The sequence below is a fragment of the Bidens hawaiensis genome, unplaced genomic scaffold, assembly GCF_021521415.1.
Source record: "Bidens hawaiensis isolate Kalapana, Puna unplaced genomic scaffold, B.hawaiensis_p1.1 tig00029015_1, whole genome shotgun sequence".
Taxonomy (NCBI): Eukaryota; Viridiplantae; Streptophyta; class Magnoliopsida; order Asterales; family Asteraceae; genus Bidens; species Bidens hawaiensis.
In genome coordinates this window covers 23,850-35,196 of record NW_027494778.1, presented here as the reverse complement: position 1 = coordinate 35,196, position 11,347 = coordinate 23,850, and positions in this window count along the sequence as shown.

Genomic DNA, 11,347 nt, shown 5'->3' with positions numbered 1-11,347 from the left:
CTCCGTTTCCTTTCGGTTTGTAATCATTACCCGAACCGGGTTCGGGTTCGGGTATTTTATCAATAAAGTTCGTTATGTCTAATATTTTATTTATTTATTTTTATTTGATTATAACTATGTTTCATGTACAAAATTAACCCCTCAATTAACTTTAATTCACTTTTGAACCAACAACCATTTATCAAGGACCAAACTGCAAATATTTTCTAAATCTCTTTCTTCCTCCCTTCCTCCACCGATGCCATAACCCCCCCCCCCCCCCCGCTTTTCTTGGACCTCAATTTTCGGGCGTAATCAACCCAATTGACCTTACCAAATCATTAGCCTACCAAAAATACTTCACACCAACGTTCTAATTGTGGAAAATAATAATGTTTTGACAACTAATTCGTAATAACGAACCGTGGCTAACAAACTCCTAAACCACTATAAATACTCGACCATTTTACAATTAAACTCGCCCACACCACCTTCTCTACATTGAGACACAAACCCCTAAGATAATTATAGTATACATGGCCGTCTAATACCCGTTTAAGATCAAAAAAGGGGGGCACACACTCCTGTTCTTCATTCATCCTCAGTTCGTTAATATCCAAGGTAACCTGATTATGCATATGGTTCGTTTTTAACCGAGTATCAATAGCCCTAACCTAATTTGAATCAATAACAATCAATTAAATGGTTTTGAGTTCTAGGGTTTGAATTGGGGAAGAACATAAACTGCTTTCAGTGTATTTAAATTTTCAGTTTCATTATTTCACCAACTTGAGGCGCTGGCCTGATGGCCAGCGCATGCTTTCTTTAAGCTTGAACCGGCTTGGGGCGCGGGTTCGAGTCCCCCAGGACCGGTTTTTTATTTATATTTTTCTAAAATCCATTTTTAATCAACTTTTTTTATTTATTATATATATACAACACTAAATAAACAATATTTTGATGAATCGTACCTTGGGCTATTTTTTACATATATATAAGTGTATACATATATAGATATAAGTATACGTATAACAATTATATTATTAATGTTTTCTTTTACCGTTCAAACCGAACAAATAACTTATTAATGTTCAAAGAATAAACTTTATTTTAACTTTCATTGTTAATATACCTATTACAAATAGTGGCTACTTATCAAAGATTAATGTGTTACCAAACCAAATAATAATCATAATAATAATAATAACAATAATGATAATCACGTTAATTATAATAAACAACCATAATAAAATGACTACAAGATTAATAACCTTATCGAGACCCAAAATCCGTCTTATTATTTTGCCTTTTATATTCAACTCACTTTATCGTTAACAACTAGGATTAATTGTCGGCAAATCTCGGTAAGCTTGACCGTTTTCATCCTAGCTCTTTCTTTTATTATCTCGTTCTCGTTTATCCTACTCTATAAGGTGAGTTTACATATCCCCCTTTTTCATCTTTTATAATTTTAGGGGTGGCATGTATACCCTATTTAAATTACTCAATTTTATTTCCACGTCTATTCAAAACACAATCCAATATATGTTTATGTGTGATTATTGCATGCTCTATGATAATGCTCTATGTGCTTAATTGTTTATTTTATATTTGGGTTGGAATCTCATCCTCAAATATCCTCATCTAGTATGATCATACATTTACCCAAGTAAATTGATTTCGTATCAATAAGAACGGGTCCACATCTATTTAATTGTTTACATTTTCATAAGAATTGTAATACTCATCATTTACATATGAATTGTGGTTTTTATCTATATATGTATCTCAACTAAAACTTATGTATTCTCAACAACATTCGTGTTGACAAACTCTATTTTTATACATGCTATAGGTACAAGTAATTTACATTGATCAAGATTGAAGATATTAGTTCTTACCTTAGGATATCTATCCAAACAATAAATATGATGTAATTGTTCTGTTTATTGAATTTGTGTACTTGTTTTGATATTAATGAATTAAATAATTATTGTCACTTCAATTAGTTTCTTTCGAGCTACTGTCCAATCAATACGTTACGCATCGGCATGTTCCGCCTTTGTCGGGGTGTGACACAACCTTCTTTAAATTTTGTTTTGTTACATACTAATTGAATCTTGTGGTACAACATATATATATATATATATATATATATATATATATATATATATATATATATATATATATATATATAATATGCACCACTTGTTTCCTTCAGCTTTCATCTTCTCCGGCCATGGTCGGTTGAGGTGATATGCTACAAGGCAAGGCTTCATGGGGACTCATTGTAGTTCTTGATTATACTATTTTCCTTTAATGCTTTACTAGTCTTGTTTATATTGTAAGTAGTTTGGTTTCTAATTCATGTTTAAAGAGTTCCATGGTATTGGGTATGAAGTCACTCGCCTCGGTTTTATCTCGAGTTGAGAACCGAATCAAGACCTCACCAAGACCGGAATCTTGTTTACTAGTTTTGTTTCAAATAGTTTTGTTTACTAGTTTTGTTTTAAATACTTTTGTTTACTAGTTTTGTTTAAAATAGTTAAATAAACATGTTTATGTAAGATTTAAATATTATAACTTCTAAAATCATTTTTATAGTTCAATGGTATTTGGGTATGTGGCAACCATCCTCGGTGTCATTCCGAGTCAAAGACCGAACCAAAACTGAACTAAACCGAGTTCACTTGCTTAAAACACACAAGTGTGTTATTGGCCACCGAAACTCATCTTTTCTTCAAGAATGTATTTTAAGCTAATTTTAAGTTATTTTATCAACATACTTGGTGTGTCAGAATCCAACTTGATCTTATAACAAGTTTGGACCGGTGAAACCAAATACTAGCTTAAAGGACGTTAAGGTTCTTCACAATAGAACTATATACTTGGTTAAGTCTTTTTGATTTTATTGAGTTATCTCAAAACATTTTGGAAAGTTGACTTTGAGTTTAGTTAATTATCTAGACCCAAATTGACAAATCCGAACACTCGATTAAAACCTTGTTTTGGTATTTATAAAACCAAGGGTCTTGCAATAGTGCATTATAACCCACATAAGTTACTTAACATATGTTGAGTAATATTTTTGAATGAAATACCAATACCCGGTTTCGAGTAAACTTACTTTTTAGGGCATGTCTCTAATTTCTCAATATTTACATTTTTAAACCATAAACTTCATTTATTTACTTTACTTGTCATATTTTACTTTAAACCCTTCCAAGACTACCTACTAACTTAAGACCCGTTTAATCTAGGTCCGTTAACCCGATCTACGATTATTCACGAATCAATCTTTCAAGTTACTTAGTTAACGTGAGTACATTTCATCCCCCGTTTTCACTTTTATATTTTGGGGGGTAGCATGCATACTTATTCAAAACAAGAATGGTTTATTATACACATTTCTCAAACCACAAACTTTAGGGTGTATTATACTTAGAATACTTGCTCTTTTGTGTGTTATATGTCTCATATGCTTTACATGCACGAGTGTTTATTTTTATGTTGTTGTTGAGCCTCATTAGGTATGATCATACGCTCCCCTAACTACTTATTCTTGTGATAGTAGAATAAGGCCTCATTATCCAAGTATGTCGGTTGTTACCGATTAGAAAGGATCCTCATTTACATATGTTTTATATACCACGATTGATGCTTTTATTTATAGTCTCATATACGTTTGTGGATTTCACTCATATTATATATACTTAAATCTATGAAATTGCTCACCGACATACGTGTTGACAAATATTATTTTATGCATTATTACAGGTTTGATTATTACTTGAGTTGGAGTTTGAAGACGTCATTCTATTTTGATACCGCTAGGTTATTATAAGAATGACCAATATTTATTTCTTATATTTTGGTATTTATTTGTATGAATAATATGTGTTACTTTGGTGATTGAGTGAAATTAATGATTTGATTAAATATTGTCACTTTAATAGTGTCTTCTGTTCTTGGGAAATCTGTTGCACCCCGGCATGTTCCGTCGCCTTTGGTCAGGGTGTGACAGATTGGTATCAGAGCCAAGACTATAAGATAGGCGGTTAGACGTAAAGGCCAAGTATAGTTTTGCTTTAGGGTCCTTATACGTGTTGCTTATACGTGTTACCCTACTTGATTGTTCATTACACTTATACCTTTAATTGCTTATTTATTTCATTTAATCTTCAAAAATATACACATGCACACACTCTCATAGTATTCCAAGGTATCCTTACCTTAAACGCAAAAACATTATTTTTTATATTGTGTTTTTATGGATCACAAACTTAATTTGGATCCCGTTATTTAAGATCCCTTAAAGGTTGCATTTATATCGGGTTTGTAGCCATCATGGAAAGCGAAACACTATGAAATAGCCATTTGACAAAAAGATTCCAAGAATCAAAGGTGATGTACTTACCTGGGATGGTTGAATTGTAATGTGCGTTTTCTAGGCCAACGAACCATGTTATAAATGTCAATACTTTAAGTTGGCGAATACAAGTGTTCTGGTTGCCTCCTTATATTTTGGTGTTGAAAATATAAAAGCCACGGTGGTTCGTGGACAAGTGCTTTTTAACATCTCGTTGTATCTCCGTTTTTATTATATGTTTTTATCGTGATTTGAGTCAACAACATGAAAGACGCGGTGGTACGTGCACATGTTCGACTCCACCTATTATTTTATACAAGTTTTATTTGTCAGGATATCAAATCATGGTGGTTCATGTACGATTTTCCCTGACTATATATATGAATCTCAATATCTCAAAACCTCCAGTTTTTGAATGGCAAAAGTTTGAAACTTATAAATATATATACATTTTATCTTTTGATTCAAGTATAAAATAGTTTTTACTAACATTCTCATCCTCATAACTCTAGGATTCACAATCATTAAAACACTAAATTTACTCATTTACCCTCATACTTATATCAATTACCCCAAACTTATAACAATTCTCTTTTATTATTTTAGAATACCTCCAATTCGTCGCCAAGCACGCAAGCCAAGCTCCGGCCGTTGGATGGCCGTAATGGTAGCAAAAGAAATCGCCGCTGTTATTCCCAAACTTATAACTCAAATCCAAGCCACCCAACCCACCGTTACTCAAACCACACCCAACCCCGCACCTTTCGCTTTGAAAAATTTCACTAGTGCCAACCCATCTCAATTCTTTGGCACGAACTGTGCCACTACCTTGTTGCGATGGTTCGAGAAAATGGAAAGTGTGTTTACCCTCTGTGAATGCCCCGAACTCAAAAAGACCACGTATTCCTCTAGCATGTTCAAGGATACCGCACGCACTTGGTGGAATAGTGAGATTTTCACCCATGGGGCGGAAGTGGATATGGCCTACTCGTGGGACCAAGCTAAAGGAAGTCATGATGAAAAAGTTTTGCCCAAAACATGAACTTCAAAAACTCGAATCTGAATTTTGGGAACTTAAGCAAGAGAGTGGTGAAAACTCCACCTACTCCAGCTGCTTTCACGAGCTTAACCTCTTGGTTTCCCACTTGGTCACTCCCCTCGAAAGGGCTATTGACAAGTATGTCGGCGGTTTGCCTATGCAAATCCGCGACTCGGTGATGAGTAGCAAACTGCAAACCCTTCATGATGCAATTACCTTAGCCGGTGCTCTTTCAGAAAACCATGTCAAAGCCGGAATCAAAAACCCCAAGAAAACCAACGACAAAAGTACACCCGAACCATCAACCCTCACCAAAGTTGACTCTCAACCCCAATCACTCCAATTTCGCCCACCACACCAAAAACAAAGCCAAACCAAATTACAAAAACTATGCCGTCACCCACCCATCACATCCTCAATCTCAATCCCAAGCACTCCAAAACTGAAAACCGTATTCCGGCCCGCACCCATTATGTAACACTTGTCAACGCCGTCATCCCTCCTACTCCGCTTGTCGCCACTGCACAAAGTGTAACCGCTATGGTCACACTAACAACGTGTGTCGAGAAGCCTCTCGTGGGTAACCCTCTCCACTAAGGTTTGCCCCATCCAACCAAAATCGTCCTGCTCCTTTTACTCAAAACCCTCTTTCCCAACCTAGGGCCTGTTTCAATTGTGGAGACCCGAATCACTTCCGCAATGCTTGTCCTCGACTTGCCTTTGTTAACCAAGCCCAAATCATATCCCACACCATACTACCAAACCCAAGCCTACCAAGTTCAAACCTATCAATCCCAAATCCAGCAACTCTTGGCTCCTCTCGCTCAACCGCTCCAAGCCATGCAAGCCCTTCCTCCTCCACCTCACCCGCAAGCCATGCAAGCTCTCCCTCCTCCTCTAGCTCAACAAGACAACCACGGCAACCAAGGGTGTGCCTTTATGAAGAATGCCAACCAAGCTCAAGTTGCCAACAATGTGGTGAACTGTACGTTTTTAGTAAATGAGCATTTAGCTTCAATACTATTTGATACTGGAGCTGATAGGATTTTTGTTTCTTTTAAATTTGAATCTATTATTGGCATATCCTACACTAAACTTTCTCGCCCTTTTTTCGTCGAAGTCGCCAATGGTAGTTCCATCATCATCGATTCGTTCATTCGCGATTGTATCCTCACCCTTTGCAAGCACGAGTTCTCGATCGACCTCATCCCGATGCAAATGGGAAGCTTCGACATCATAGTAGGCATGGATTGGTTAGCTTTGCACCGTGCCAAAGTCGTTTGTTATGACAAATTTATTCAAATCTCGCTCGTCAATGGCAAAGTTCTCAAAGTCTTTGGCAAAACGATCCCAAGAAACTCAACCTCATGTCTTGCTCTCAATCTTGTAAGTACTTACGCCAAAAATTATGTTCCATTCCTAGCCCAAGCGGTGGTGGAAAGATCCCAAAGAAAAAAAAATTCAAGACATTCCCGTTGTTTGCGAATTTCCAGGCGTTTTTCCCCGAAGACGTCTCTGGTCTTCCACCCATTCGTCCTGTTGAATTTCGAATCGACCTTGTGCCCGGCGTGACTCCCGTAGCCAAGGCTCCTTACCGTTTAGCTCCTTAGGAATTGCAGAGTTATCGAACCAACTTCAAGAACTCTCCGATAACGGCTTTATCCGTCCAAGCTCTTCTCCTTGGGGCGCTTCCATCCTCTTCGTGAAAAATAAAGATGGCTCATTTCGCATGTATTTCAATTACCGTAAACTCAATAAACTCACCATTAAAAATCGTTACACTTTCCTCGCATCGACAACCTCTTCGATCAACTCCAAGGCGCAACTTGCTTTTCCAAAATCGATCTTCGATCGGGTTATCATCAATTGCGTGTTCATGAAGATGACATTCCTAAAACCGCTTTTCGTACTCGGAATGGACATTACGAATTCTAGGTTATGCCTTTCGGATTATCCAATGTACCCGCGGTATTCATGGACCTCATTAACCACGTTTGCAAACCATTCTTGGACAAATTCGTAATTGTTTTTATCGATGACATCCTTATCTTCTCCAAGACTCAAGCCGAACATGAGCATCATTTACGTTCCATTCTCGATCTCCTAAGAAAAGAACAACTTTATGCCAAGTTCTCCAAATGTTAATTTTGGTTAAAAGAAGTTCAATTTTTGGGTTATGTCGTCAATGATAAAGGTATTCATGTTGATCCCGCCAAAATCGAGGTCGTAAAAGATTGGAAACTCCATCCACACCCACAGAAATCTGATCTTTACTTGGTTTGGACGGGTATTATCGACGATTCATTCTAAACTTCTCTAAAATCGCGTTACCCCTCACCGCACTAACTCATAAAGGAAAACCTTATGAATGGGGACCAAAACAAGAAGAAGCTTTCCAAACTCTAAAGCATATGCTTTGCAATGCTCCCATTTTAACCCTTCCCAATGGAAACGACGACTTAGTGGTATTTTGCGATGCATCCAACCAAGGTCTCGATTACGTTCTTATGCAACGAGGTCAAGTTATCGGGTATGCCTCAAGGCAACTTAAGGTTCACGAAAATAATTACACAACTCATGATCTCGAACTTGGTGCCGTCGTTTTCGCTCTTAAAATCTGGAGACATTATCTTTATGGCACAAAGTGTGTTGTATTCACCGATCATAAAAGTCTTCGACACATCTTTGACCAAAAAGATCTCAACATGATACAACTTCGTTGGGCCGAATTACTTAGTGATTACGATTGCGAAATTCGCTACCACCCCGGTAAAGCGAATGTTGTATCCGATGCCCTTAGTCGTAAAGTTAATGTCAAATCCGTTCTGCTTCATAGCATCATCATTCAAACCGATCTCCAAGACCGCATCTATCGAGCCCAATGCATCTCCATTGATGAAGGCAATATGTATTATGAAATGTCATTTGGAGCCGAACTTCAACTAAAAATCAAACCCGATGGCTTGCATTATTTCCTCAATCGTTTGTGGGTTCCTGATAGTGACGAACTTCGTACTTTCATTCTTGACAAAGCTCATATGTCACGATATTCCGTACATCCCGGTGCGGATAAAATGTACTTCGATCTTCAATCTATTTATTTGTGGCCAGGTATGAAAAAAGATGTAGCACTTTATGTCTCGAAATGTCTTACTTGCTCAAAGGTTAAAGCCGAGCATCAAAAACCTTTTGGTTTACTCGAGAAACCTCCTATCCCCGTTTGGAAATGGGAAGACATCGCTATGGACTTTATCAACAAATTCCCCCCCCCCACACACACACACACTCAAAAGCCAAATGATAGCATTTGGGTCATCGTTGATCGATTAACCAAATCGGCTCACTTCATCCCGATCCGCGAGAAGTACTCTGTTGAACAACTCGCTCAAATCTATGTTCGTGAAATTGTATACCATCATGGTATTCCATTGACCATCATTTTTGCTCGTGATGCTCGTTTCACCTCCCGTTTTTGGAAATCGCTTCAAGAAGCTTTGGGCACTCGCCTCGATCTTAGTACCGCTTATCATCCTCAAACCGATGGCCAATCCGAGCGTACAATCCAAACCCTTGAGTATATGCTTCGATCTTGTGCTCTTGACTTTGGTGGGAATTGGGATTCTTATCTCCCGCTTATCGAATTCTCATACAACAATAGCTATCATTCGAGCATTGATATGGCTCCTTTCCAAGCTCTTTATGGTCGTAAATGTCGTTCTCCGATTTGTTGGAACGAGATTGGTGAAGCCCAAATCACTGGTCCCGAGATGGTTCAAGACACTACCGATCGTATCAATCAAATCCGCAAAAATCTCCTCGCTGCTAGAAGTCGCCAAAAGAGCTATGCCGACAAATGACGAAAACCTCTCGAGTTTAACGTAGGCGACTTTTTCCTTATCAAAGAATCCCCTTGGAAGGGGGTAGTCCGTTTTGGAAAGAAAGAAAAACTAGTGCCCCATTTTGTAGGCCCATTTAAAATCCTCTAAAGAATTGGGAAAAGTGGCTTATAAACTCGAGTTACCGCAAGAACTTACCGGTTTTCATCAAACCTTTCATGTCTCAAACCTCAAAAAGTGCTTAGCCGAAGGTAATCTCCATATAGCCGAAGCAAAAGCACGGGGTCGTGCTCATCATGCACGGGGCCGTGGATGGGAACACAGAAAAGACAAAGAAGAATTGAGCACATGTCACTAAAAATCACGGGGGGCGTGCCTTCCAACCACGGGGCCGTTGCCAGCTCACACAAAAGACAAAACAAATCTGGCACATGTCATAAAAATGCACGGGGCCGTGCTTCACACTCCAGATTGCCTATAAATAGTGGCTCTTGTTCCATTTGAAGAGTGTGCCTTGAAAAGAATTCTCTCCGGTTTTCACTTATAAAAACACACACTAACACTCACTTTGAAGATCTAGTGAAGAGTTTGAAGGTTTGGAGGTCATCACCACTAATCATCATCATCAACCATCATTACCATCATTAAGAAGAAGGATTCATCTACATTTGGTTAGATTGTTCTAAGTTTAATCATGTATTTGTTATTATCAATCATCTTAATGTTCATCATTATGCACATTATGAGCTAAACTCCTTTTACCATCTAAAATCTATGAAGAAGCTTTGTTTTATTTGATAATTAATCAAGACATGTGATGTAGTCTATTAAAGTACATGGTTATATTACAATTATCTTTTGATGAGAAATGTTTCACCATCTTAAATCACTAAATCAAAGTTGGTGGTTGTCAATATCTTTGGCAATCGTTCATAATCGATTCATGTTCTTGAAAGATAGAAATACTTTGATACATTATCGAAACATGGATCCTTATATTGTACTTAGAAATGATGAGATATAAGTTATGGTGTATTTTTCTAAACCTTGGTAATCCGAAAATGGCTTTTCTTAGGATATCAAATTTGTTAAAGAAACCATATGTTAACGGAATGTGTAATTATAACCTACATAAATCAACCAATGGGAGGTTGTGTGATGAACTACAACCACCCGAAGTTGTTAGAATTGGTATTTGAGAAATCGAAGTCAATCCTAATCTTTCTACTTTACGAAACTACTTGCCAACTCAAATCGACATCATTGAGATGGTATGACATTAGGAAATGGTTGACTTTAAAATGCGCATACCATCTCCTTAGTGCCGAAGATGCTCACTTAAGGTTTAAGGAGATATCTATCATATATTGCTACGGAAAGTTTATCACATGTCTACATATTAATTATCAATGCTAAAATGGAGTGGATTCTTGATCTTAGATGGTAAACTTCGCATAATTGAACAACTCGTTTAGAATCTCTTTTCTCGGACACCTATATATTATAAATATAAGTATTTATATTTTATAAAAAAGTTTAAAAATCAACCCCAAAATGATTAAACCCTCCGATTGAAGTAAAACAACGATTCATTATTAGAAACCTGTGTGTCCACGGATCGATACTTGGTTCTTACCATTACTATTCTACATATACGATAGGTACACTTGCCTATTTTGTGTGTGTTTAGTGTTTGTAGAAATCACTTTTATAAATTTAAAACACGATCTTGTGCAAAAGCTAAATATCCAATCTATCATAATTTTACAAGCCGCGCACACACGCATCAATTCCTCCATGAATACTTCCATTGAATCTTCAATCATGTCGTGAAATATAGCTACCATACAACGTTGAAAAGTAGTTGGTGCATTACATAGTCCGAAAGGTATTCTTCGGTATGCTAATGTGCCATAGGGACATGCGAATATTGTCCTCTCCTGATCTTTGGGAGATATTGGAATTTGGAAAGAGCCAAAGAATCCGTCAAGAAAACAGTAGTACATTTTTCTTGACAGATGCTCGAGCATCATATCAATAAATGGGAGAGGAAAGTGATATAACATGGTGGCATCGTTGAGTTTGCGATAGTCGATGCAACCTCGCCATCCCATGACGGTTTTT